Consider the following 27,204-nt stretch of genomic DNA (forward strand, 5'->3'; position numbering starts at 1 on the left):
GCACAGAGTCTATGCTAAGCAGGGGCAGTTCACGAAGACTCGGGTGAAACGCAGCCAATGCCCAGCTCCCTGGTTTCTGTCAAAAGTGGAGACGAGATAAGCTGGAACCCTTGCCATTTTCCCCTGAATTCGGAGAATTTGTCATACTAAAAAATTCCTTCCCTGAAGCCACCAGGACTTTCTTCCTGCTGAAATCTTTTTCCAGTGTTTTACCATGTCTGCTCTTCAATGTTGAGAAGACAGAGAGGGTTTTTGTTAGAACCACTGCTTGGCTTTCAGGCATGTGGATTTTTCTGCCGCTGCCCACACATTCGTGCAGTAAGTTTTTCCGCCTTATGAACCAGCCGACATTGTGTTCTTATTGCTGTTGATTGCTTTGGCCCGGTGCCAACAGACTGGAAGATACGTGTACACATACATGCACACGCATATTCACGCACATGTACACACATACACACACTACACATACAAATAAACATACACATACACACACATTCGTGCCCCCAGCTATATACATTATATACACACACTCACATAATATACACACAGCACACACACACACAAACATATACACACATGCGTGTTTCACGAAGGCGATAATAGCGGGAGATGGGAAGGCAGGCCACCTTCCTCTGGCTGTCGGCTGCACAGGCGGTACCCCTTCCTCAGGCTCTGGGTTCCCCTGGCTTCTGACATTTCTCATTTACATGGCATTTGTTCCAGAGTTCTCTGCCGTGAGTGCGTTCCTGCTCAGAGCTCACAACATCCTTCATTCTTGACAAGAAAAACCCCAGCCCCCTCATTTTTCTGGAGGATCTGTATGGGTTCCATATATTAATATGTCCGTATCCGCTCAGAGAGATCTGTGTTCTCCCAAGCTCTAGAAAACCGGTTATGACCTCCCGCGTCCAGCGCAGCTATCAGCCTGCTTTCCTGACAGTTGGCCAGACTGGCTTTCTGCTGACAGAACCCCCTTCCGACGTTTATTTTTTATTAAATGTAACATGTTCAGATGTAACGGTACGTGTCACACAGCTTGAAGAGTTTTGAACAGCATGGCGTTTTTTTTTCCATAACCGGTTTGTTTTCAGTCGCTTTTTCCAGCTGTAGATTGACTGTGACATGAGGGGAAAAGGAAACCTTTCAGAAAGAGGTCGGTCACACGGACCACGTCAGCTGATCCGATTCCCAGGAGACTCCACGTCTAGCAGCTTGCTCCAAACAGGAAGCTACTGCCGTTCCGTGTTCTGCTCTCTGGAATGCGCAGGCAGTGCAGGCCATGCTGCTTCGTAGAACTCCAGGCAAGCGTGTTCCCTCTTTCTGTGAGAAAGACGGTCTGGCGTGGCCTGGGTCTGCCTCTGCGACCTCCCCTCGGTCATCTCCCCTCGCGGTCTACCTCAGCCCCAGAGGTGTCTCTCACCCCTTGAATGGGCCACGTTCCTGCCTCGTGGGTATGGCCTCCGCTATACCTCTGCCTTGAATCCTCTTCTCTCCTCTCTGCCCCTTCCTGCGGTCAACTGTCCTTCTCAGATACAGTCTCACGTTTGTCTGTGTGAAGAGCTAGTGAGTGGCTGCCTTCCCTGTGAGGCTAGGGAAGGACTTGGTCTTGCACTAGGTCAAGGACTTGGTCTCTTTTTCTTATCGTTTCCTCAACACTTACGATGGTACCCAGAATAAGGTAGACTCGCAGTACATATTTACTGAGTGAGTGAATTCATAAAATGAATGAGTGCTGATTGCCCCGTGATGGCAAAGACTCTGTCTTATCTACTCGCTTATACCTAGATCCTGGCACAGTGCCTGGCACACAGTAGTGCCTAATAAGTGTGTTTTGGGTGAATGAACGAGCATTGCTCCGCACGTACCCTGTGAAGTACCATCCTTTACCTCAAGGGAGTAAATTTCTATTTAGGGACATAATTTGTACTCAGGTGAAAGAAGTAAGGGTTCACCAGGCAATGAGAATAAGGATTCTGCTTCTGGGTCAAACCTAGATTGGAACCCTGCTGGCTTCACCACTTTCTAGTGGTGGGGGTTTTAGCGAGTTCCTTAACCTCTGTGAGCCTCAGGTTCCTCATCTGTCAAATGGGATAATAACAATATTTATTTCGTTGAGTTGTGAGGGCAAGATGGAATAATGCCCATGCCGTGTCTCACACAGGACTTGGCATACTGCAACTACTACCTAACTAGCCATGTTAGGTATCAGTATTATTAATTCAGGAAGTCCCTCTGCATTTTAAGTGTGGTGAGGTCATTGATGAACAGCATGACTCTAGGCAAGTGTGTTCACTTTTCTGAGCTTCAGTTTGCTATGTAAACTGAGAGGATTAGGTGACAGGTTCTTTTTAGGTGTGACATTCTATTTAGAGTAGAGATAACTAGATCAGTGGGGCAAGTGTGGTCTGGGGAAGCTTCCAGGAGCAGGCAGACTGAGCCACATCTGGAAGATCAAGTAGAATTTGCTTAAGCAGAGAATAGAAAGTGAGGTATACCAACCAAGGGCAATGGCACATGCAAAGCCATGGTGGTGGGAGGGACATGGGGCATTTGGGGAAAGGGTGGAGTGGGGAGGGTGGGCATTTAGGATTCATGCGAAAGGAATGTAGAGCTGTGTCAGGTTCTTAAGAGGAGCACCCCCCTCTTTCCTGAAGAAGGAAGTTTTGGGGAGTAGTATAGCTTAAGCTGGATCAATGGGGAGAAGGTAGGGAGCTGGAATCAGGGAAACCAGCCAGGAGACCCTGTAACCCTTCTGGCACAGGCTAATGAGGGCCTGGACTGCGGTTTGGCAGGATAGTGAATGGGAAGAGAAGAATCCAGCATGAATGAATGACACAGCCTGGTGCAGAGCAGAAAGAGGGAGTAAAAGAGATTTCTTGAATGCTTGCTGCACTGACAGAAATGTGTCCTGTTCTGAAGAAAAGTGTGTTGTGCCCTAGAAAGGTGCATCAGTGGTTGTGGACACCAGAAGAAGACCTGGTGTTCGCCAGCAGAGGGTTAGACCCTCCTCATTGGAAGCTAGCGGCCATAGGGAGAAGGCAAGCACCAAGATCTGTTTCTACTCCCAACACTTCTGAAACCAAATGTGTGAGTTTTGCACACCAAGCAATTCTCCAAGTTTCTGCAGACACCAACCAGATGTTCTGCAATTTAATTCTGCTCTGCTACTAATTACCCAGAGTTAGTGTAGACCTTACAGGTTAGAGGCTGTCCCGCAAGCCCACCCCCCACTTCAGACACCATTTGCAAGTGGTGGGTCACCAAGTTACCTTCTGTCCAACTTGGCTCCGAGTAAGAGGTTCCCATGACCCTCTCCTCAGGTTTGATACAATTGCTAGAATGACTTATGGAACTCAGGAAAACAGTCTACTTACTGTTACCAGTTTATGATAAAAGAACTCAGGAACAGCCAGATGGAAGAAAAGCAAAGGGCCAAGTATGAGGGAAGGAACTCAGGCTTCCAGGCCCTCCATGGGCATGCCACCCTCCCAGTGCCTGAGTGTGTTCACCAATCCAGAAGCTTTCTGAACCCCATCATTTAGAGTTTTTTTTTAATAGAGGTCCCATAACATAGGCACGAATGATTAAATCATTGGCTATTGGTGATCACCCCAGTTTCCAGCCCCTTCCCCTCCCCTGTAATTCTGCTTTGGTCTTTCTGGTGACCAGTCCCCATCCTGAAGTTATCTAGGACCTACCAGCAAGTCAGTCATTAGCGTAAGCTCAGGTATGCTTGAAAGGGGCTTACTGTGAATAACAAAAGACCCCCCCCCACCCCCATCTCTCAGGAAATCACGAGGGTTTTAGAAGTTCTGGCCAGGAACTGAGGTCGAAAACCAAATATATTTCTATCACAATATTATGGCGGGAATAGAAGGAGAGGTCGACAGCCAGCACGTGGGTCCAGCACCGGGGCAGAGCTGACCAGTTCTGATAGGAGGATGCTGAGAATTGGGCAGGTTAGGGGCTCAGGCTTAGAAATCCACAACAGAAACAGAGGCTACTTTCTGGAGCCCCTGGAGTGAGGCAGGAAATGGGCTTCCTTTAGCTGGCTGTCCTGGGGGAGACCCAAAGTCCTCAGGTACCCAAGGGATGCAAGCAGGATAGAGCTAGCTAGGTAGGTAACTTGGCTTCTAGTAGGTGACTTCAGGGCGAGTGGTGTCCCAGCTATATCCCATTGGCAGGACAGCAGTGGGAAACCCTGGAATAGGTTTGGGCTCTAGCACAGCATGGGAGGGTGGAACACCAGCACCTCGGAGTCCCATAGCCCTGGACTCAAAGCTGAGCTCTACCGCCTACCACCTTTGCCTCGGGAGCCAGTCACTAAGCTTGCCTGACCCTCGGTGTCCTCATCCTCCATAGGTGAGGATTAGCTGGGTTAATATGTGTGAAGGGTCTGGCATACAGTAGGTGCTCAATAACCAGTAGACATATAAAAATTGTAAAAGATGGGAAGAGGTTAGGCAGCCAAATCCAAATGCAGATGCTAAGGAAAGAGAAGCTCCTTTTCCCACTCTGCCTTCTGCACAGCATGGGCTCTACCTGACGGCTCAGAACTGTGACCTTTTATTTAGCCGGCCAGGAATCATTTTTTTTATGGCAGCTTTGGCAATTCATTCCGAGGGTGTCAGGTAGTGGTGTGGTTATGGCCAGGTCTCCTTTCTCCATCCTGGTTCAACAGTTTCAGTTAGAACAGTGGTTCTCAAAGTGCAGTTCCTGGACCAGCGGCAGTGACATTGCCTGGGAACTTGTCAGAAATGCAGATTCTGGGGGCTCCACCCCAGACCTACTAAATCAGAAACTGTAGGTGTGGAGTCAGTCCATCAATCTGCGCTTTGACAAGACCTCCGGGTGACTGAATACACTCACGTTCGAGAACCACTGCCTTCTAGTGTTGCAGACCAGAACTCGGTTTAAGTGTGAGCGATGATGCTAAGAGGAATTTACCACTTGTGGAACATTGAGCCAATAATTTTTCAGCATTTCCAAAAGATATTTCTGTTCACTGTAAATAATCTAGATCTCCAAGCCTGTTAAGACTGTCGGTGAAATAAGATTGAGTGGGGCACTGCATGTGAACCTCTGAAGTTTAAGTAACATAGGAGTCACAAGTGTGGGATTGAAAGTTAGGGACGTTAGCAATTGGTAAGCCGCATGTTTTTGCCTTTGAGTTTTAATAACAGAATGCTCCCCAAACAATTTCCTTTTTAGAACAGGAAAAGCTAAGAATTAGACAGTCTCGTCCCTCTTCTCTTCTGATTTTTTTTCAGAACAGTTTTCTAATTCCAGAGAAGAGCCTGGGCTCTTACAGGCATGCTCCTCATCTTATTTTCCATAACTTTGTCCTGGAAAATGCAGTCTGGGGGGAAGGCACTTTAAAGAGTAATCATCCGTGTCTAGTCGAGAATGTGGAGTTCAGGGGCAGGCAGATCCTTTGTCATAAACAGGAATACTGCCTCAATAATGCAGGCAGAGGTCAAGCCTGGCTTGGCTGTCCCCTGGACTATTCATCCCCCAGCCAGTGCAGCGAACTCTGCCCCGCTTGCTCCAGCTTTGAGCCAACCCCTTTTCGTTTATGTAAACCCTGCCCATACACTTAAGACATTGCTCCACGTGTTTCTAATTCGTTTACACTTCACTCATCAGCATGTGTTGGGTAAGCACCCTGCCACATCCGAGTTTTATGAGCTGCGTTTATGGGGCTGCTTTTCTTGAACAGGGATATCATGTATTCCACAAAAAAAAAAAAAAAAAAACGGAACTTGAGCCTGGGAAATGAAGGTTTCGGTGCTAAACTTGGAGTGAACTTGTGAAGTTTGAATGGAGCCGAAACTAAGCACAGATGTTGCTCATTCTCTAAGAATAGCCTTGTGTATTTATGCACAGGATCTCTCCGCTTTTCTTACCTGAAATTTTCTCCCTGCTTACATGAGGATGGGAGAATGTGCAGTTACGGGAAAGGTGTGAACCTTGTTTCCTGCCACTCTTGCTTCCTACCTAATGCAAACCTAAGAAGTAGCAAAGCTAGCTAAGGTCTAGGGTCTCCACACTACCACAACATTTTGCTTTCCCAGAGAGCAGCATTTGGTTTTGCTGTCCCATTTATGCAAAGTTCCTGAAAAGACAGCAGGGAGTTTGACAGTTTCGTGTTAATTTTGAACAGAGATGGGAGGGAGCCTACCACTGACAGACACTGTGCAGAAGGATTCGGTTCTGGGAACTCGAATTGTTGAACCTGAGTTTTTGCTCTTCTTTTTAAAATTAACTTTTATCATTTAATCCAAATAATGTGGACATATATTTTACAGAAACAAATAGTTTGGGGCGCCTGGGTGGCTCAGTCGTTAAGCGTCTGCCTTCGGCTCAGGTCATAATCCCAGGGTCCTGGGATCAAGCCCCGCATCGGGCTCCCTGCTCGGCCAGGAGCCTGCTTCTCCCTCTCCCACTCCGCCTGCTTGTGTTCCCTCTCTAGCTGTCTCTCTTTCTCTGTCAAATAAATAAAATAAAATCTTAAAAAAAAAAAAAAGAAACAAATAGTTCCGCAAACTTTGCCCCACCCCCACAATTTCTTACTCCCCAACTATTTTAGCTGTTCCTTTGATGTACCTTCATATCTATAAATACTGCCTATGTTGTTACTTCTGCATTTTTCAGTTTCAAGTGTGTTCTGTTGAAGATGAGGATGGAGCCCACTTTCATCATCCTCTCCTTCCACCTCTCCACACGTGCACACTTCCCACCCCACACTCTCTCAATGTAATTATGTTTTAGTTTTGGTTAGATCAGTAAGCACTGCTTACAGTATGACTGGGTGCAGGCTCTTCACAACTGAGCCATATGGCGGACTAGCTTAGTTCAGGTCTCCAGGATGCTGAGCCTGAGGCAGAGATTCGTGTCCGGTGTTTATTGGCAAGTGATCCTGGTACAACTCCTGGGGTGTGTGTGTGTGTGTGTGTGTGTGTGTGTGAGTGATGCAATGCAGAGTGGGACAGCTCTGAGCTGGGCTAGCTTGCAGAGTTCCCCCAAATTGAGACCCACTCAATCTTTGTGCAACTACATGGACCAGTCATTGGGCTCTCCCTGGGGAGGAGGCTTAACTTTGCGTGAGGCAGCTCCCTTAGGCTGAGGGCAAGTTCCAGAAAGATACAGCTGTGAGCTACCAGCAGGCGGCACTCCCAGCTGTCAGGGGAATTCTGACCTGGATCTGGTGGTGCTGGTGGGTCATCTGGGCTTCACATTGTAGCACCCATTCCAGGTGCTGTGATTACTTTTCTCTTCCTGCAGTCCTTATTTTCTTTGTTGTTAATAAATACCCTTTTCCTTTTAGTTTGTCTGCTTTTCTGTGTACTTCACACTAACGCAACTGCAAGCACTTCTAAATTGTGTAGATCTATCAATTACTTGATATCTCAATATCGTAAAATATCAATATCTTAAAATTGATAGGATATTTTATCCATTTCATCTTCTCCTTGACCACCCCCTCTTTTTTTTTAAGTAGCATGGAGCCTAACTCACAACCCTAAGATCAAGACCTGAGCTGAGATCAAGAGTCTGATACTTAAATGACTGAGCCAGTGACCCTCTCCTTGACCCTTCTGACCTGCTCGAATCCTAGCCTAGTGCACATTTGTCTTGTCAGGGTCCCCTTTCACCCTAGTCCTGCACATTCCCTCTTGCTTCTCTCTTGGGTTAGATCTTCTATTTCCTGGACCCCACACCTTCTACTTCCTTATTAGTCTATTCTTTCATTATGGTAGAATATGTTCTCTGGGAAGTGTGCATGAGAGGGAAATTGTGCAAGAATTGGATTTCTGAAAATGCCTTTATTTTTTCTCAGAGGTTGATAACTTGACTAGATATAGAATTCTAGTGATTGATAGAAAATTCTAGAAATGACTTTCATTCAAAAATCACAAGCCATTGCTCAATTATCTTCTCGCTTTCGAAGTTGTTGTTGAGAAATCCGATACCATTTTATTTGTTTGTTTCCTCTTTGGTAGCCTCTGTTATCTTTTCTTTGTCCCAAGTGTCTTAAAATTTCACAGTCATGTGCCTTGGTGTTATTCATTATCATCCATTCATTGGGAGACACTTCTTATGTTCCTACAGGTCTTGTGGAGTATGACAAGAATGCAAGACCTTGCCCACCCCAAAACCAGGTCACTTCTCAAGGTCATTTTTGCAGTGAGCAACCTCGAAGGATGAGATACATCTCCACCCAGGACAGAGAGCAGGGCTCCTTATTGCTTCTCCATAAATGCAGCAGGTTCCTCAAGCAAAGTGTCCCTCAGCTGCGTGTGCAATATCCATCTGGGCCCTTGTGCATTGCCTCTGTGAGACTTGGGGGCAAGGAGAATTGATATAAACCTGCTGATGCTCATGCTGCTGGCTCTTCCAAGACCAATAAAGTCCTTTATCTCTGACTCAGAAGTCTTGTATCCTCCGTTTGTAACCATGAAACAGTCAGGCTAACTTATTAATTATAAGTAGGGTAAAATCAAATCTTACCCCTAACATCATTGTCCTGGGCAGTTGGTGGACTCCTTCAGTCTGGAAACGGAAGTTTTCTTGAATTATTTATTTGATGATTTCCTGGAGATCCAGGAAGCTAACTGCTTCTTTTTTTAATAACAGCTTTATTGAGATAAAATTCATATACCATAAAAGCCACCAATTTAAATACTGCAGTTTAATGTTTATTAGTGTATTTAGAGGATTGTGCAACTATTACCACTAAATAATTTCAGTATGGACCCCAAGAAGAAAGTCCATACCCATTAGCATTTGCTTTACATTCTCTCCTCTGGGAACTGCTAATCTACTTTCTACCTCTATATATTTGCTTATTCCGAACATTTCGTATAATTGTAATTAGACAATAGGTGACTTTTTGACTGGCTTCTTTCATTTAGGACAATGTTTTCAAGATTCATCCATGTCGTAGTACATATCAGTACTTCTTTCCTTTCTCTTGTTGAATAATATTCCACGTATGATATACCACATTTTGTTTATTCATTCGTCAGTCAAGGGACATTTAGATTGTTTTCACTTCCTAGTTACTGTGAATAATGCTGTTATGAATATTTATGTACAAGTTTTTTGAAGTATGTTTTCATTTCTCATAGTTATGTATCTAGGAGTGGAATTGCTGGGTCATATGATAACACTGTGTTTAACACCCTGAGAAACTACCAAATGTATTCCAATGAAACTCTTCCATTTTACATTCCTGTCAACATTGTACAAAGGTCCTGACTTCTCTACATCTCTTCTTACTGTCTTTTTAATTTTAGCCATCTTAATATGTATGAAGTGCTATCTCATCATGGATTTGACTTATATTTCCTTAATGACAAATGATATTGAGCATCTTTTCATGTGCTTATTAGCCATTTATATATCTTCCTTGGAGAGATGCCTATTCAAATTCTTTGCCCATTTTTTTTTTAATTGAATTGTCTTTTCACTATTGAGTTACAAAAATTCTTTGTAGATTCTAGATACAAGTGCCTTATCTGATATATGATTTGCAAAAATTTTGTTCCATTCCTTGGGTTGTCATTTCATATTCTCAATGGAGTTCTATGATGAAGCCCAATTTATCTATTTTTTTCTTTTGTTATTTGTGCTTTTGATATCATATTATCTAAGAAACCATTGATGAATCCACTATCATGAAGACATATGCCTATGTTTCTTCTAAGAATTTTTTAGTTTTAGCTCTTACATTTAGGTTGATGTGCCCTTTTGAGTTCATTTTTTACATATGGTGTGAGGTAGGGGTCCAGCTTTATTCTTTTGCGTGTAGATATGCAAAGTTATCCCAACACTATTTATGGCAAAGACTATTCTTCTCCCATTGAATTGTCTTGGCACTCTTGTCAAAAATCAATTGACCATATATCTAAAGTTTCATTCCCGGAGTCTCAATTCTATTCTGTCAATCCATATGCCAGGCCTTATGATATCAAAATGTCTTCATTGCTGTAATTTTGTAGTAAGTTTCAAAATCAGGAAGTATGAGTTCTCCAACTTTTTCTCTTCCCAAGGTTATTTTGGCTATTGGTTTCTTGCATTTCCATATCAGTTTTAGGAACAACTTGTCAATTTCTGCAAAAAAGACAGCTGGTATATTGACTGATACTGTGTTGAATCTGTAGATCAATTTGGGAAGTATTGCCATCTTAATAATATTAAGTCTTTTGATTCATGAACATGGGATGTCTTTCCATTTATTTAGGTCTTTCTTAATTTCTTTCAAAAATATTTTGTAGTTTTCAGTGTATAAGTCTTAAACTTCTTGTGTTAAATTTATTCCTAAATACTTCGTTCTTTTTGATGCTATTGTAAATGGAATTGTTTTCTTAATTTCATATTCACATTGTTTATTGATAATGTATAGAAATACAATTGATTTTTGCATATTGATCTTATATCCTATAGCCTCGATGAACTTTTTATTAATTTAAATAGTTTTTTGGTGCATTTAAAAATTTTTCTATATACACGATCAGGTCATCTCTGAATACAGATAGTTTTACTTATTCCTTTCCAATCTGGATGCTTTTTCTTTTTTTGTCTAATTACCCTGGTTAGAAGTCTTTTTATTTCTGTAAAATCAGTAGTAATATTCCCTCTTTATTCCTGATTTTAGTATTATGAGTCTTCTCTCTTTCATTCTTGGTCAGTCTATCTAAAAGTTTGTCAGCTTTGTTTATCTTTTCAAAAAACCATCTCTGGGTTTCATTGATTTTCTCTATTATCTCTCCCTTATCTATATAATTTATTTCCATTCTAGGTTTCTTCCTTCTCTTGGCTTTGGGTTAAGTCTGTTCTTCTTTTTCTGATACTTAACATGGGAGATTAGGTTATTGATTTGAGATCTTTTTTAACATAGGTGTTTACAGCTATAAATTTTCCTCTAAGTACTGCTACGGCTGCATCCCATGTTTTGATGTGTTGTATTTTTATTTTTATTTACCTCAAAGTTTTTTCTTATTTTATTTGTGTTTTTTTTTCTTGATCAGTTATTTAGAAGTATGTTAATTTCCGCATATTTTTGAAATCCCCAAATTTCTTTCTGTGTCTGATTCCTAATTTCATTCCACTGTGATGAGTGAACATACTTTGTATGATTTCAGTCCTTGTAAATATATTAAGGCTTGTTTTATGACCTACCATTTGGTCCCTCCTGGAGAATGTTTCATGTACACTCGAGAAGAATGAGTATTCTGCTGTTATTGGGTGGAATGTTCTATAGACAGCTGTTAGGTCTAGTTGGTGTATAATGCTGTTCAGGTCTTCTGTTTCCTTGCTGATCTTCTGTCTAGTTCTGTTCATTATTAAAAGTGTGGTATCAACATTTCAAACTATGATTGTTGAATTGCCTATTTCTCCTTTCAATTCTTTCAGTTTTTGCTTCATGTATTTTGGGGGCTCTGTTGTTGTCTTCCTAATGGATTGACTCTTTTGTCATCATAAAATGCTATTATTTGTCTCTAGTAACAATTTTTATCTTAAAGTCTATTTGGTGTGATGTTAGCATAGCCACCCCAGCTGTCTTTGGACAGTGTTCTCATTGCTCTTATGAAGGAGTCGATTTTCAAAGCCTTTGAGCTAACCATTCTGGAAAGTGGAATCTCTGACTACTTCTTACAGATGATTTTTCTGTTTTTAGGCCTGCTTTCTGCCCTATTTCCAAAGTTATCTCTTGGAGATGCAACACTACTTTTTGGTGCATTTAAAAATTTTTCTATATACTTCATTATGGTGGCTTCGTTGCTTCAATTCCTGCTTAGGCTCAGTTTTCTTGGGTCTGCTGTGTCATTTCCATGGGTCCTTTTGCTTCCTACCTTCCAAAATTTTGTAACTATTAACTCCTTTTCTATTTTCTTTGTCCTTTATCACTTAAAAAGTGTCTTTACTCTTGGGGCACCTGGGTGGCTCAGTTGGTTAAGCATCTACTTTCAGCTCAGATCATGCTCCCAGGGTCCTGGGATTGAGCCCTGCATGGCTCAGCCCTCTCCCTGCTCAGCGGGGAGTCTGCTTCTCCCTCTCCTTCTGCCCCTCCCCCCACTTGTGTTCTCTCTCTCTCTTTCTCAAATAAATAAATAAAATCATTTTTTTAAAATGTCTTTACATCAGTGGGCTTTCCAAGGGAACACAGTTCAGTGAGTGATTTAAATATTTAACCTGTTTTTGAGGATAGCTTTTGCTGTTAGCTGCTTTATTCTAAATCAGCTGAATTTTCTTGTGTAATCTGCGGCATTTTTTTTTAGTAAGAGGGTTTTTTTTTTTTTACCATCAGGGATCCAGATACCTGGCAATATTCTACATGTAGTTCAAGATAGTGCTTATATTACCTTTGAAATTTAGGTGTGGAATTTGAACATCTTGGATTCAAAATAAGAACAGTCGGCTGCTTCCAAGCCTTCTCAGTACTTGATTTTCCTTAGAGGAGTGGCTCACAAACGACTGCCCCAGAATCACCCCGAGCACTTGTTAAAATACAGCTTGCCAGAATTTCTGCTGTAAGAGTGGGAGGTGAGGCCCCAGAATTTGCATTTTCAACAAGTTCCCAGGGGATGTTGTGCTTCCAGTCCTGGGACACGCTGAGAATCGCCCCCTCAGTTTGTGGAATAGAAAGGTGTCCCCCTTGGGGGTGGGGAGGACATTTAGGAAGCAGATGAGAACAGGGAGGGAGAGCAATAGGAGAATCGGGGAGAGAAGGATGTGCTCACTTTGCTCTTGGCCTCCCCACTCATGGACACTCTTCTGTTTTCCTCCTCTGTCTACACTGATAAAACCATGATAAAATCTGCTTAGAGAAGAGGCTCTTGGCATGAGAATGTAATTGTATTCATGGGGAAAAAAAAGGAACCAAGTGATTATCCATGAAAAACCTTAATCTGAGGCCTGCAAATATATTTTTATGTGGAATTTTAAAGTGGCTGGGGGTGTATGCTGGGCTGAGAGAAGTCAGTCCTTGTGTACTTTTATGAGATGTACCAGGTTGAGTATTGTTAAGACAGCAGGATTCTAAGCAGTTCTGTTAGGCAGCCCCTTGTCTGCAGGTTTCAGTTCTTTGCTAGAGCCCCCTTTTTCCTTCTTGCAAGTCTGAGAAGGGAGGGACACTGTCTAAGCCATATAGGCAGAGGGTCAGACCTAGTGGCTGGTTTGGACCACAGGGAGGAGGAGCCCAGACTTAAGGCCAGTCCTCCAGGTTGTTTTCATGTAGCTATCCAGAGATTCTGCCATAATTGTCTCACATTCAGCCATGGTTTTTTGTTCTCAGAATGTTTTTCTGTAATATGGTTGCGAATATTGAGAAATAAAATTGTGGCTGCAGAAGATAGTATCCCAAAGGCTAGAGGTAGTTGGGAGAAAGCCAAGAGAAGTGAGAACTCCAAACCCTTGCCCCATGTGAGGCTGCCTTTCAGACACTTTTATTACGTAAAAGGCAACGCACGTGGATAATTCCTGCTGTCAACTCAGAAGTGAGGAGTTGGGAAGGAGGAAGCAGAGTCCAGGGAGATAGATGACCTGAGAAAGCAAGCTTTGGAGACTAGTTTACCCCTTCCTTGTCACCTCCTTTCCTAGGCCTGCTGTGGTGTTGTGTTTTTAATCTATGAAAAGATGGTTTTAGATAAGTCCCAAAGGTGCTTCTATCTTTGGTATTCTTTGATTTTCCCAAGATTGCCTCTTATATCTTTTGGGCAGCCAGGGTAAGAAACCCTGTCTCTTGACTTCTAAGACAGAGCTCAGAGTACATAGAAGATTCAGTGTTCCTAAACCTTGTGGTCCCAGAGGCTCCATGTTATTTCCTGTTAGCGGTTTTCAATGGCTTTGGAGTAAAGTTCATTGCTATGACAGTCAGGCAGCCACACTGGGGAAAATATGATGTATTGTGTTGTGTAGGAAAAAGTCAGTGTTATCCAATCCAGTAATCAGATTTTCAGACAAAGGCATGACCCTGGAACATGCTATCTATGGCTGAGTACTGCATTTGTCTTGTCTCCAAAAACAGTTAAAAAAAAAAAAATCAGTGTGTACTTGGCTTGTCTGTCTGTTTTGGATATGGAAATATATCTCGCCTGAAAAATTTTCTCATTCTTATTTTGGAGGCAGCTAAATTGCTCTGAAGGTATTGGTTGTAGCTGTAATTAATTTAGCATTTATTAAGCACTGACTGTGTGCCAGGCTCTGTGTGATGGAACAGAAATAGAAAGACTCTGTAGGGGAATATATCGGTCGGGGGAGAGGAGAGAAAGCCAAAAAAAAAAAGGCCAATATTTATTCATCCCGCCTTTTATTCCTCAGGGGTTGTTAGAGTATTTGCTATGTACCCATCTCTGTACTATGCTGGGGATACAAGAGTAAATACGACAGATGCATCCCTGTGGTCCCTCAAGTTTGGTTAACCTTATCATAGAGGGGGCCAGATCAGATGGGTGGGTGTATCCATGGAGGGCTTCCCAGAGGAGGTGACCTGGGAACTAAAGCCGAGTAGAAACAGGTACCAGCCAAGTGAGGCAAAGCCAGAAGGAACAGCTAAGCAATAGCCGAACAGAGGAAGTGCTTAGTTGGGAACAGAACAAGGATTTAAGGACGAACAGTAGGAAATGAAACTGTGAAGGTGGGCAAGGTTCAGCTCTTGAAAGATGTTTTATCTCTTGCTGAGGACTTTGGACTTCCACCTAAGGTGATGGGGAGACCACTTAAATATCTCATAATGGAGGAATGATTACGGGAAACTCCGGCTATTTAACAGAGCATAAAAGTGATATAACTGCATAGATATTCAGTACAAAAAAATTTTTAAAGCAGAATATAAAAATTGTGTGCTCACTGCAATTGCTGATAAGTAAGATATAATCACGACTATGTTAAAGCATGGGAGGATTTCTAAAAGTAGAGTCTGTTATTTGCATTGTGAGATTCCTTAAGAATCTCTTTATGGTACCTTCTCAGCATTGATTCTCTACTATATGCCAGGAGGTCAAGACCAAATTTCTTCCCTCAACCATCAAATATAGGGAGATGTCATAACTTCAATGCAGTTTTTTAAAAGTTTGTGATTATGGGGCGCCTGGGTGGCTCAGTCAGTTAAGCGTCTGCCTTCAGCTCAGGTCTTGATCTCGAGGTCCTGGGATCGAGTCCCTTCTCAGGCTCCCTTCTCAGCAGGGAGTCTGATTCTCCCTCTCTCTCTCTGCCTCTCCCTTCCTCGTGCTCTCTCTCTCAAGTAAGTAAACAAATAATTAAAAAAAGAAAAATGTGTGTGGTGTAAGGAAAGGAAGGGGAGAAATCGGAGTGGGAGACGAACCATGAGAGACTATGGACTCTGAAAAATAAACTGAGGGTTCTGGGGGTGGGGGGTGGGGGGATGGGGGGATGGGTTAGCCTGGTGATGGGTATTAAAGAGGGCACGTTCTGCATGGAGCACTGGGTGTTATACGCAAACAATGACTCATGGAACACTACATCAAAAACTAATGATGTAATATATGGTGATTAACATAACATTAATAAAATTTAAAAATAAATAAATAAATAAAAGTGTGTGATTATGAAACGTCCAGAATGGGCAAATCCAGAGAAAGAAAATAGACTGGTGGTTGCCAAAGTATGGGGGCAGGAGTGACAGTGAACAAGTCCAAGGGTTCTTTTTGGGGTGATAGAAATGTTCTAGAATTAGTTAGTGGTGATGGTTGCACAACACTGGGAATATACTAAAAATCGCTGAATTGTACACTTTGGTTAAAATGGTTATTTTTATGTTACGTGAATTTTATCTCAGTAAGGAATACCGGAAGCAAAAAGACGCTTTTTTTTTTTTTTTTTTTGATAGTAAAGGGCAACCGGAAGTGTGAGTTGAACTGCCAGGCAATGGGCTACCGCTTCTATGTCCGGCAAGCTGAGAAGGTCATTGATGGTACCCCCTGTGACCAGAATGGCACGGCCATCTGCGTGTCTGGGCAGTGCAAGGTAAGTGCCCTGGACTGGGTGTCTGTAGCACATTCTCTGGGTGATCGATCTAGAACTGCCCACTCCATTGTGTTTAGCCAGGCCATGGCCTCTTACCTCCCCACAGCCCACGGAGCACCGAACCATGAGCTCTGGGACAAGTGGGCTAAAATAGGGCAGGTTGGTCCTCTCTGTGTTTTTGATCTTAGAACATCTTCCACGGCGCAGTCTGACATTTCAAGTATTAAGTGGTTTCTATTTCCACCATGTGCATCAAAGGGGACTCAATGATCATTCCTTACCTCTGAAGTGGAGGTTATGAAAAAGGCCCGGCCGGATCCATCAAGAAACTGTTGGCGTCACGAGGGCAAGAGTGGCGTTTTAAGGGCAGGGTGTATTTAATCTTGCCTCCCACCAGATGGGGCAGGCTTCCAAAGGAAAGTGGTTCAGTGCCTTTTATAGCAGAGCTGTACCTTAAACAGGAAGAGTTTTTCGGCCTCTTTGGACTTGTGAAGTCTGTTCCAGGAACTCCTTGCCCCCCTATTCTGCAAACACTTGGGGCCTGAGAACATCTTTGTGGGGTGCTTACCTGTGCCAGAAAGAACTATTTGGTTAGCAGTAGGCACTTTAGATAGGCACAGATTCCATGGCCACATTAATTTGGGCCTGGACTGCCACCCTTCTTGCACCTCTAAATGTATGAGTGGAGCTGAGACCCCGGCAGGTGCATGACTCTTGGGAGCCCAGACTAAAACGCCGTCTTAATTAATGCCCAGTAGCTGGCAGTCTTGATTTTCAAAAAGGAAGAACTCTTGGTTATCACATCTGAAAGTTCCTGTTACACCTTCTATGTCGTTGTTTAGCTGAAGAGCTACTGACGGGTGATGTATAAGCACAGCTGTCCTGGACCGGACTTTTTTTTTTTTTTTTTTTTAATGAGGAGGTTTCAGATAGGACCCAAAATGACTTATTCAGGCAGAACAGATGTTCTCAGATTTTCAATGAAAGTGAAGACAGGAGCAGCTGTCCTTGGTTATCTGATGGGTGGGAGGGGTCTTTGGAAGAGCAAAACCCCAAGAGAGGTAGGATGTGGCGTGGAAGAGGCAGGGGAGCGTGATGGGAAGTACACTGGGGGCTCAGACCTGTCTGGCCCTCATTTTCCACCCAATCGGGGGAACCACGGAGTTCCACATGCCCTCTCTGTGCCTCGCTGACCTCAGATCATACCCAAGAGGGTTCTGTTAGAGGTTTTGATCTCCGGCTCACGTGGTCTCTGCTTCTAAATGTGACTGAGCCTGCAATGGTGGGCCTTACAGCAACCTAGCTTTTTCTTCCAGGCCCCGAATCAGAGCTGTTTCATTTCCTGAGTACAGTTGCACACCTCCAGGAGCGGGTGGAGTGTAATGGTTAAAAATATGCCTTTGAAAGTCAGACCACCTGGATTCAAATCGTGCCTCGTCCACTGTGTGATTTTCTGTGTGATCTTGTGCAGGTTAGATAAGCACTTTGTGCCTCCAACACATGAGGAGGGCAGTATCTACCTCCTGGTCTGGCATTTAGTAAGCATGCTGACATATATTAGTATTAATACATTGTTTATGTCCACATATGTCCTGTCGTATTTGAGTTTCCTATGCAAAAGCATCTTCTTTGTTGGTAGATTACAGATTTGTGAGACTCACATTGTCTTTTGTGAGAACACTGTAGGGTGAAATACCAGGGGATTGCAGATGCTAATTCGGCCGGTCTGGGGAAGGTCCTGAGAGTCTGCTTTTCCAGCAAGCTCCCAAGTGATGCTGATGCCGCTGGTTCTCAAGTAGCAAAGGTTCTAAAGGATACATTGATGAAACTACAGTTAACTGAGACTCAGAAATGTACACGTAGAGTGGTGTCATGACTTGGAAGGAAGATGAAATGTGGGCTCCTTCCGCTGGAGGAACGTGTTTTCCTAGTGTTGCATTGAGTGTCTGTGACCTGATGATATGGAAGAAAAACAAGCACTTCTAAGGATGTGGGTATGGATTCTTACTAATTGTCAAAAACCATTCAGACTATAGGGCAGCACGGTTTGCAGATGATAATTGCTAAAAGATCGGGACAAAATTCCCCAGGATGTGAGTAGATTAATAGGAATTTGATGTTACAAGGGCTGCTTTGATATCACTATGTATTTGTTCTCTGTGCTCTTGCCTGAAATTATCCTCCCTGAAGTTGTTGGAATCACTGACTATCCCGTCCTCTCTAGAACTTCAGTTCAGAGTAATCAGAAGTACATTTGCTTCCCAGGCCCAAGTTCTGTTTCCTTTGCAACTTTCAAAGGGTACAGTGTCCTTTTCTGAATATTTGATTGGAAGCCCAGAATTCAAATTGATATCTCTGCCTTGCTGACTTGTGGCTGAGAGAGCTGTCACTCGCGGACATCTGAAATGGCTCCAGAAAGCCTCTGCTGGCCACATAAAGTCCAAATGCAAACCCAGGTCTACAACAAAAGGTAATGAAAGGCAACGAGCATCAAATAAGAATACGAGCTCAACCCACAAAAGAGTAACTAAGAGAGAAAGGTGCCGTCCCCCTTGACACCAAGCCAAAGAAAGGCCCCAGACCCACCCCGGGCAAGTTGGAATGCTCTGTTCCTGGGCTGGCAGAGCACCCTCTGGCCAGCCTGCATTTACCCTGTTGCTGGAAATCCTCTGTGCTTTAGATCCAAGAGTTGGAAGAGGGGCAGGAAGAATGCAGACGTCCTAGGGCTGCCTTTGTGAGGGGCTGCAGGCTGGAGAAAATGGGGGTCTCCCTCTACAGTCCTTCAGTGCTGGGTTAGACTTCCTTTTCTTGACAGGGACTGAAGGGTCCCAAAAGTTGTCTTCAGGCTCAGGACTGCATATGGATAAGCTTTGAGGGGAAAGAACTACCTTTTCCTCAAGCAAAAGAATGTATCTGGAGCCCACAGAGACCCTCCCTTCCTCAACTCGACCCCTTCCCTGTAGACGTCAAATAGGAATGTCTGGCCAGTCTTCAGAGACGTCTCTGAGACACTTATAGCCCTGCCCAGTCATTGTTGTCATTTATGGGAACAAAATAGCATTTATATCTAATTAACAGAGAACGCAGTAATAATGTCTATCATTAAGCACCACATTAACTGTCCTGTGATTTTTTTTTTTGCTTGATCTCAACTCTGTCTAAATAACTCTGGATTTTAATTGTTTGATGACACATGTATTATTTTTGCTCACCACTTAATAAACCTAGATGAAAGTTTCTCTTTGGTGGCATAGCAGGCTTTTGAAAGAACGGGGTCACTTGGGTAAAGGACAAGGAAGAGAAAAATACTCTCAACTCCCTGGAGACCAGCCTTACAGAAACCTCAGACTTCTAGACTTGAATGATCCTGAAAGTGAGAGCCACCCCCAAGACCCACCCCCCTCCCCCCCCAAACAGGCCTGCGGGGCTATGCGTCCACGAGAATGTACACGCTGTCCCCTCAGCCTCGAGTGCTAATCTGTGTCCGTCCTTGGCCCACATGGTGGCCTCGGCTCAAAAGCCACTGGCTGACTCCCTTGAGCACTGTATTTATTCTTCAGTTCCCACCGCCCCCACCCACCACCCAGCAAGCTAGGAGCAGTTCCAGGCACTTTGCTTTAGCAAAATGCCTACCATTGAATAGGTGCTTAAAATAAATGTGTAAATGAATTGAGGTCTCGGTGACTCAGTCTGTTGGATTTCAGCAAATGAAATTAGTCTTGAAACCAGCACAGAGCTTTCTCATTTTTGGCTGGGATGGGCAATTGAGTGCAGAAAAAACAAGGACACAAAGCCCCCTTGGCCACATCCCCAGAACCCGAGGCCTCAGAGGTCAGGGAAAATTCTTGGCATCTGCCAAGCTCTCGATCCCTCGTCTCGTTTTATTTCGCCCACTCTGAATTTCTTGAGTCCCTTTAGAGCTAAGGCAGGAAGAACCTAAACAAGTGTGAGAGCACGTATTCCGATGGTGCCTTCCTTCTGTGGAGGGAGAAGAAGACCTTCTGCCCTTGAACTTCCTCCGCCTCTCATCCCTGGTCGGTCTTCGCCTTCATGTGGGGCGACTCTTGTGGCGACCACGGGCCCACACTCAGCGGGGGGCCTTCGCACCTCCCTTCCCAGCTGGGACACTGCTTGCCTTCAATCTGGACACATCCACAGACACTTTCAGATTTATTCAGTAAATTAAAGCAAGGTAACTGTTTCCAAATGTTCAGAGATAAGCTCTGGGCCAGCGTGCTGCCCTGATGGAGAAGGATGACATGATGGGTGTGTGCATATGGGTGAGTGTCCCTGCGTGCGTTCAGGCCCAAATTCCCGTCATCCTCCTGTGTAACCCACTATTGCGCTTTCCTGAGCCAAATGGGTAGACCCTGCTCACTTCTCTGCCTGTTTGCCCGAAGTTGCTTCTTTTATTTTCCTTTTGGTTACTGGCTTTATTTTGTGGACTTTGCTTAGAGTTCTGTTGCCACTTGAGTGAAACCAAGAGGATAATTGTATTGGGTGAGATGTTCTCCCCTTTGCCAGACATCTGCATGATTCAGCCTTGAAAGAGGGTAGAGAGCTTTTACTTTGCTTGAATTCTGAGCTTAAGTGACACTCTGTGGACTCCCTCTCGTATTCCCACCCCCAGCAAACTTGTGTTCTAAAAGGCTGAGGGGCACAGTCGCTGGCTTTCCCTTTGGTCAGTCTGCACATTCTCCCTGAGGCAGTCATAACCTTGACCGGTGATGTTGCTGTAGGATCAGACATCTTTAATGGAGGTTGCTGAGCCTGATGATGGCTCCCGTAGAGCCTAAAAGTCTGAGTGAAGAGTTGAAGGGGAAGCCCATCATCCTAACTGTGAGTCTGGGCATCTCGTTTAAATTGCTGCCAAATTTAGGTCAAACTGAGTTGTGGGTAGCTCTGTTAGTGTGACAGAAAAGCCTTAGAAAAATAGCCTCAGTGCCAGACATCTAGGTGGAAATGGATATTTGAGGACAAAAGTGCCAGACGAAAATACTTAAATTTTGTATTTTATATTTTTAATAGATAAATAAATTTACATGACTCAGACATCAAAAAGTATGATCCCCTATGCCCTATCCGCCCAGCTCCCCATGCCCCAAGAGGAAATAATCATTGTTTGATCATTTTTTTTTAAGGCAGATATTTTTATGCCTGTATAAGCCCATGATTTATTATTGTTCTCCTTCTTTTTGACACATATAGTAGCTTATCACACACACGGTTCTGGACCTTGCTTTTCTTATTTAACATACCTCGGCAAGCTTTCCATTTCAATATCTAAAGGACGTCCTTTCTGCCTTTATGGGTGCATAGCATTGCACTGTATGAATTAACCATGGTCTATTTAAACATGATGATGCACAGTTAGGATACATCCAGTCTTACCATTACCAGCAAATCTGCAATAAATAGACTTGTGTGGGGGTCATTTTACTTCTTTGCAAGTATCTGTAAGAAAAATTCTTAGAAGTGAGTCAAGAATCCATATGTATTTGTGATTTTAATGCTTAGTGGGTGGTAAATTGCTCTCCAGTGTGGTTGAAACAACTCACATTCCCACCAGTGATATCTGTGGGTGGTGTTTTGTCCAACATTGGATTTTTGCCAATCTGATAAGTGAAAAATGGTACCTTGGGTAGTTTTCATTTGCATTTATCTTATTTGAGTGAGGTTGAGCATCTTTTCATATGTTTAAGAACCATTTCGGGGCCTGGAGTAGGATGAGTGAGGTGCCTTGGGTGCAGAATTTAAGGAGGTACCTAATGAAATTAAATCCTTCGGGCCTCCTTAAATTCTGAGCCTTAGGCACCTCACCTGTCCTGCTCTAATCCCTCCCCCCAATAGCACTGCCCTCCTGACCGAGGAACCATTTATATTCCTTTTCTGTGATCTGGTTTTTTATTGGGTTGTTGATCTTTTTCTTAATTTGTAGGAGGTTTTCATACATGAAAGAGTTTTTTTTTGTGATATAAATTGCAAGTGTTTTTTTTTTGAAGTAGCCTTTTGACTTATGCCTTTGATCATGAGGTTTTGTTTATTTTTTGCCATGCAGAAGTTTTAAATTTTTTTAAATGGTGAATTTAGCAATTCTTTCTTTGATGATTCTAGATTTTGTGTCATGGAAAGACCTACTACACTTTGAAGCTTAAAAACATTCTTCTTTGTCTTCTTTCACTAATTTATGGCTCTAATGTTTTTACATTTTTACATTTTATATTAATCCATTTGGAATTTACCATAGTGTATTGTGTGAGGTATGGATTCATTTATACTTTCTTCAGATGGTTACCCAAGTTATGCCTTACCAAAATTGAATAAATCTTTCCCTCACTATTTTGAGGCTCCCTCTTTATTACTGTGTATATGTATATATGTAAACATATATTTGGTGCTTTTTATTCTATTCCATTAATCTATATGTCTATTCATACATGAATACCAGAACATATATTTTTGAGAGAGAAATAAAACATACCAGCATTTAAACTTATGTTGGGGAGGAAAAATTTTTCTTCTTTCCTTCAAGATTCTTCTGCCTGATCTAAGAATTAAATTGACCTGAAATGGATTAACAGGAGAAAATCAAATTTAATTATGTACATATGGGAAACCCACATAAACATGAGAGATTCCAAAGACAGGCAAAATGAGGTATTTATGTCATTCTGGACCAAGGAGAAGTAGGTACAGGACTAGGGCTTCAAAGAGAAGGGAGGCAATTCACACCAAGAATGGAAAGAATGAGTGCTTGCTGGGCCATCCAGAAACAATGGGACAGAGAGGGCTTTGCTCAAACAGGCCTTGCTAGGGTCCTCCCTGTCTACCATACCTAGTGTATATCAAACTATAGTTATTTGTGGTGATAGCTCCCTTCCTGGAACAGGTCCTCTATCTAAATCCTTTTAGGCAGTTAGTAGGAAGGCAACAAAGAAAAACTTCTTGAGTCTGAAGATAGCAGGAGGGGAAGAATGAAGGGGGGAAATCGGAGGGGGAGATGAACCATGGGAGACCATGGACTAAACTGAGGGTTCTAGAGGGGAGGGGGTTGGGGGATGGGTTTGCCTGGTGATGGGTATTAAAGAGGGCACGTATTGAATGGAGCACTGAGTGTTATACACAAACAATGAATCATGGAACACTACATCAAAAACTAATGATGTAATGCATGGTGATTAACATAACGTAATAATAATAATAAAAAAAAATCAGTCTGAAATAATTCACCTGCCAAAGAGACACATTTGTATGGTGCCAGATTTTGCTCCCCTACGCTTATGAAAGGTAAGCTTGCTCTTTGCTTGGAAGTAATGCACTCACAGACTTTGAATGAAGACCTTTCTCTATCACTTGGAAAAGCCATCTGTGTTCAGGGGCCTTAGCAAGACTTCGTATTCACAAGACATTTTTACTTCATGGGAAAAAAATGAATGTTCCATTACTTTTAGGACTGGAATAGCGAAAGTTACAATCATCAAAAGTACTCCTGATGACAAAACCATGGTAGGCCAGGTCAAGATCCCATGGATGGTTGGGGGAAAGCAAAAAAAAAAAAAAAAATAGAAGGTTTATTGAAAAACACAGAACATTTTTGTGTTTTCTTGTAGAATTAACTGCTGTTTTCTTTTAGAATTAACTGAATTTGACAGGAAAAAATGTTGCTGCCCCTAAGAGCAGCCCAGCTCTTGAGGTGCTATCTTCTGTCATTCAGTAAATTAGCAATATCTTATACAAGTTTTATTTTATTTATTTTATTTTTTACAGATCCTATCAATTTCTTAAAGTTTATCAACCCATCTCCTGATGGTTTGAAATGTAGTTTATCCTAATTATTTTTCTCGGGTCTTATTTTCACAATTCTCAGCAAAATGCTAATAATTATAGCATTCAAGGATATTCTGGATCTGGTCTCCTAACCAAATCTTGAGAAGGTGCCAGGAGAAAAGATTCTTTTTTGCCCTGCCTCCAAACTCACCCAAATGGACTAAGGACGGAAGATCAGTGATGGCCATGATTGCTGAGAAACTGAAGATAATCATGTATGTAAAAAGATCTTGGACTCAAACATCTGGTGCCCAAATACTAGCCTTGTTTTCTTAAAACTATACTTGACAAAGCTGTAAAGTATGTTTGTCTCCCTTGTGAGAAGGCTGATTAGCTTTTTCTGAGTGAAAGATCTTTATATCCTTTGGTTTCAAATTAGTTTCTAAAAGCCTAATCTAAATACTTCACACATGCAATGTGAGGTTTCAAATATATGGTATAAATAAAGTACAATGCCTAGTGTTCCAGTGGTGCTTGATGTGGTTTTTTTTTTAAACAGATTTATTTATTTTTATTTGAGGGAGAGAGAGAGAGAGAACAGCGTGGGGAGGGGCAGAGGGAGAGAATCTTAAGCCGACACCAAACTGAGCGCTGAGCTGGATGCAGGGCTCCATCCCAGGACCCCGTGACCATGACCTGAGCTGAAATCAAGAGTCAGAAGCCCAACCAATTAAGCCATCCAATCACCCTGCTTGATGTGTTCTTGCTATTATTTCTCACTTGGGGAAAAAATAGGGTTTTTTTGGGTTTGGTTTTGTTTTTGTTTTTGGGTGGGTTTTTTGATATTTGAGCCCTACAAAGTGAGGCCAGAGATCATACAATATTTTGTACATGAGAATCTTATTGCTGTGTTCCAATTTTTATAGATTATGTAGCACGATATGAAGTAAATACGACTTTAATATTTCTTGACGATGACTTTTTCTGATGACACATTCTGAAGGACGGTTTTGCAGAACTGGTTGATAGTGACACCTAGTGTTCAGTGTTGAAATTACATGTCTTTTTAAAAAAGCAGCTCCTCGGGTAACTAGCATAAATTACGACTTAATTCAAAGATGAGGATAAGCTGAACAGGCCAAAATTAAAATAAGTGGAAGTGGAGTAATGGGGGTGATCACTGGGACACATGTGAATAAGAAGGGCAATTTCTCCTTGATGACAACACCCAGAACTCTACATAATACTGAGGGCAATTGTGTATGGACGCACAAAGTAAACTGCTGTTTATTTTCAGACTTAGTTCTGAATCACTTGTGTTAGTTCAGTCTCTCTGGCTCTTCCCAAACCAGGCATGGGTGTGAATTCACTAAACAAATTGCCTTGAGCAAGTCCTGTAGTTTCTGTGAGACTCAGTACTCTTAAATATAAATTAGAGATGCTGAGACCACCTCATAAAATTCTGGGAGAATTAAATATTGTTTCATGTATAAAGACCTGATAGTAGCAGTGATGTGTCTGGGGGCTTATTTACACAGATCTTGATGTCTGGGGGTAGCGAAGACAGACGGGGACAAGGTACAGAAATTGTCCAGGAAATTATACCTGGATCTTGGTTGGGAACAGAGAACAATGGGAGCCATGTCCTGACATGAACAGAAAATGTGGATTGAATGAGACTCAGAGGAAGTGAACCATGGTCCCCCAAAAGTCGGTGGGTTTGAGAAAGCTACTGCCCAACTGACCTGGGATAGGGGGTGTGGGGGAGAGGGATGGAAGGAAGTGCCAGGCATCCTTGGGGAGAGTGTTTCACCAGTAGAACTTTAAGAAGATATAGAGAAACAATTACGGACTCTGCCGCTCACCAGCTGGGTCTCCTTTGTTAAATTCCTTGGCTTTTCTGAGCCCCCTTTTTCCCTTCTGTGAAGTGAGGACACCCACACCAACCTGGCAAGGCTGCAAGGGTTTGAGGAGGAGATGCAGATAAGATCCCTAGCACCACCCCTGGCCTGGCTTAGCAAGCTTAAAAGAGGTGCTAACTCTTGGCTGTTCTCGAAAGGGGGGACATGGAAGCAGAAGATTAGAAATGGGACAAGCAAAATCTGTTCAGCCCTTGGACACATGACTCTGATTCCTCCTTGCATTTCTACCCTGTTCCCTAGAAATCCTTTTCTTCCTCTATGTCCCACATAGGTCACCTCTGAGAGGCATTCCCTGACCCTGGGGGGCACAATCACTGCTCATATTGTGCCCCCAGCCCCTGTGGTGCCTTGTCCTGATACCCTTTCTGCTCTCATTAGGAGTGACCTTATTTGTCTACATATCTGACATCCCTGGTCCACAGTGAGCCCCCAGAACAGAAGGACTGAACTTAGGTGCTTAGGAAGTGTTGATAGAACGGATGAATACCAGGGAGAAGGAGAGGAAAGGAGCAGAGAGTAAAACAGGTATGGTGAAATGTGCACTGAATCCAGGGGAAGGGTGTGTGGATGTTTCTGGAACTGTTCTTGCAACTTTCTCCTTTAGGTTTGTAATTCTTCAAAATACAGGCGTGGAGGGCAAAAAAAGTGAAAGATTTCCTGTTTTCCTTGTTGCATTCAGAGCACTTCTTTTGGAGGAGGGTGGACTGGGCTTTGACATCTGCCCTATGTTTCCGTCTTCCATGCCTGGCCTCCCTGGGCTGCATGAGCTGCTCATAAATACTGTTTGTGTCCAGACGGTGAGGCTGTCCTCTGCCCGCAAGTCTCTATCGGATTTGGCTCTGATCAACTGGGGTTCCATCAGTCATGAAGAGTAAAACTTCTCGTGATGTTGTCAGAAGCCACGATGTATTTTGGAATTCGGGGGCAGGAGGGACAATGTTCAACTTTGCAAAAATGAAGCACTGAAACAGTCTTTTAAAAATGCATGTTCAGTTCTGAAGGGGAAAAAAAAATCCCAAAAAACTATGCAGCATCACTTGCAGATCCCCCTGCTGGACATTTGGAGAACTGAGGCATCCCGGCTCACTTAACAAAAAATTCCTTAACCCTGTGCTCTTGAAAAGCGTCAAAGGTGCATGCATGTTCAAAGCTGTATCCTATCCCATTCCCTTCTGCAGCAAGCCTTGGTTAAAGTGTTATAAGCTCTGTATTGAATTAAAGCACAAGGGGCGAATGTAATTTCAAAATGAAAACTGTATTACAATATGCTCTTCAAATCCTGCTATTTTATTTTATTGTTTTTATTAACTTTTTTTTTAAAAGAGAAAGTGCCTGAGGCAATCCTAGAAGTAAAGACTGCCCTACATCCCTTCTGTTCTGTGGATTGCTTGAAGAACAGATGCCATGATTATCCAAGGCTGAGGTGGTATTTTCTGATATTTTCTAATAGAGCTTTTGTCAACATTAAAAAATAGTTCTGATACTGGAATGGCCCATTTCTCATGGTAATGCCTTCCCTAAGAAA

The 27,204-nt window shown here is 42.9% G+C and overlaps 1 non-coding gene across 2 annotated transcripts in view; it reads left to right on the top strand.

The window, feature by feature from the left end:
• Window positions 1-27,204, top strand: part of LOC102750267 (uncharacterized) — a 612,045-nt gene that overhangs the window by 536,323 nt on the left and 48,518 nt on the right. For both annotated transcript variants that reach the window (XR_014148711.1, XR_014148710.1), the window contains exon 3: window positions 15,854-15,990. This is a non-coding gene — a transcript (uncharacterized LOC102750267). The remainder of the gene's footprint in view (window positions 1-15,853; window positions 15,991-27,204) is intronic.

The sequence above is a fragment of the Leptonychotes weddellii genome, chromosome 9 (assembly GCF_054177405.1).
Source record: "Leptonychotes weddellii isolate Sample4059 chromosome 9, ASM5417740v2, whole genome shotgun sequence".
In the NCBI taxonomy this organism is placed as follows: Eukaryota; Metazoa; Chordata; class Mammalia; order Carnivora; family Phocidae; genus Leptonychotes; species Leptonychotes weddellii.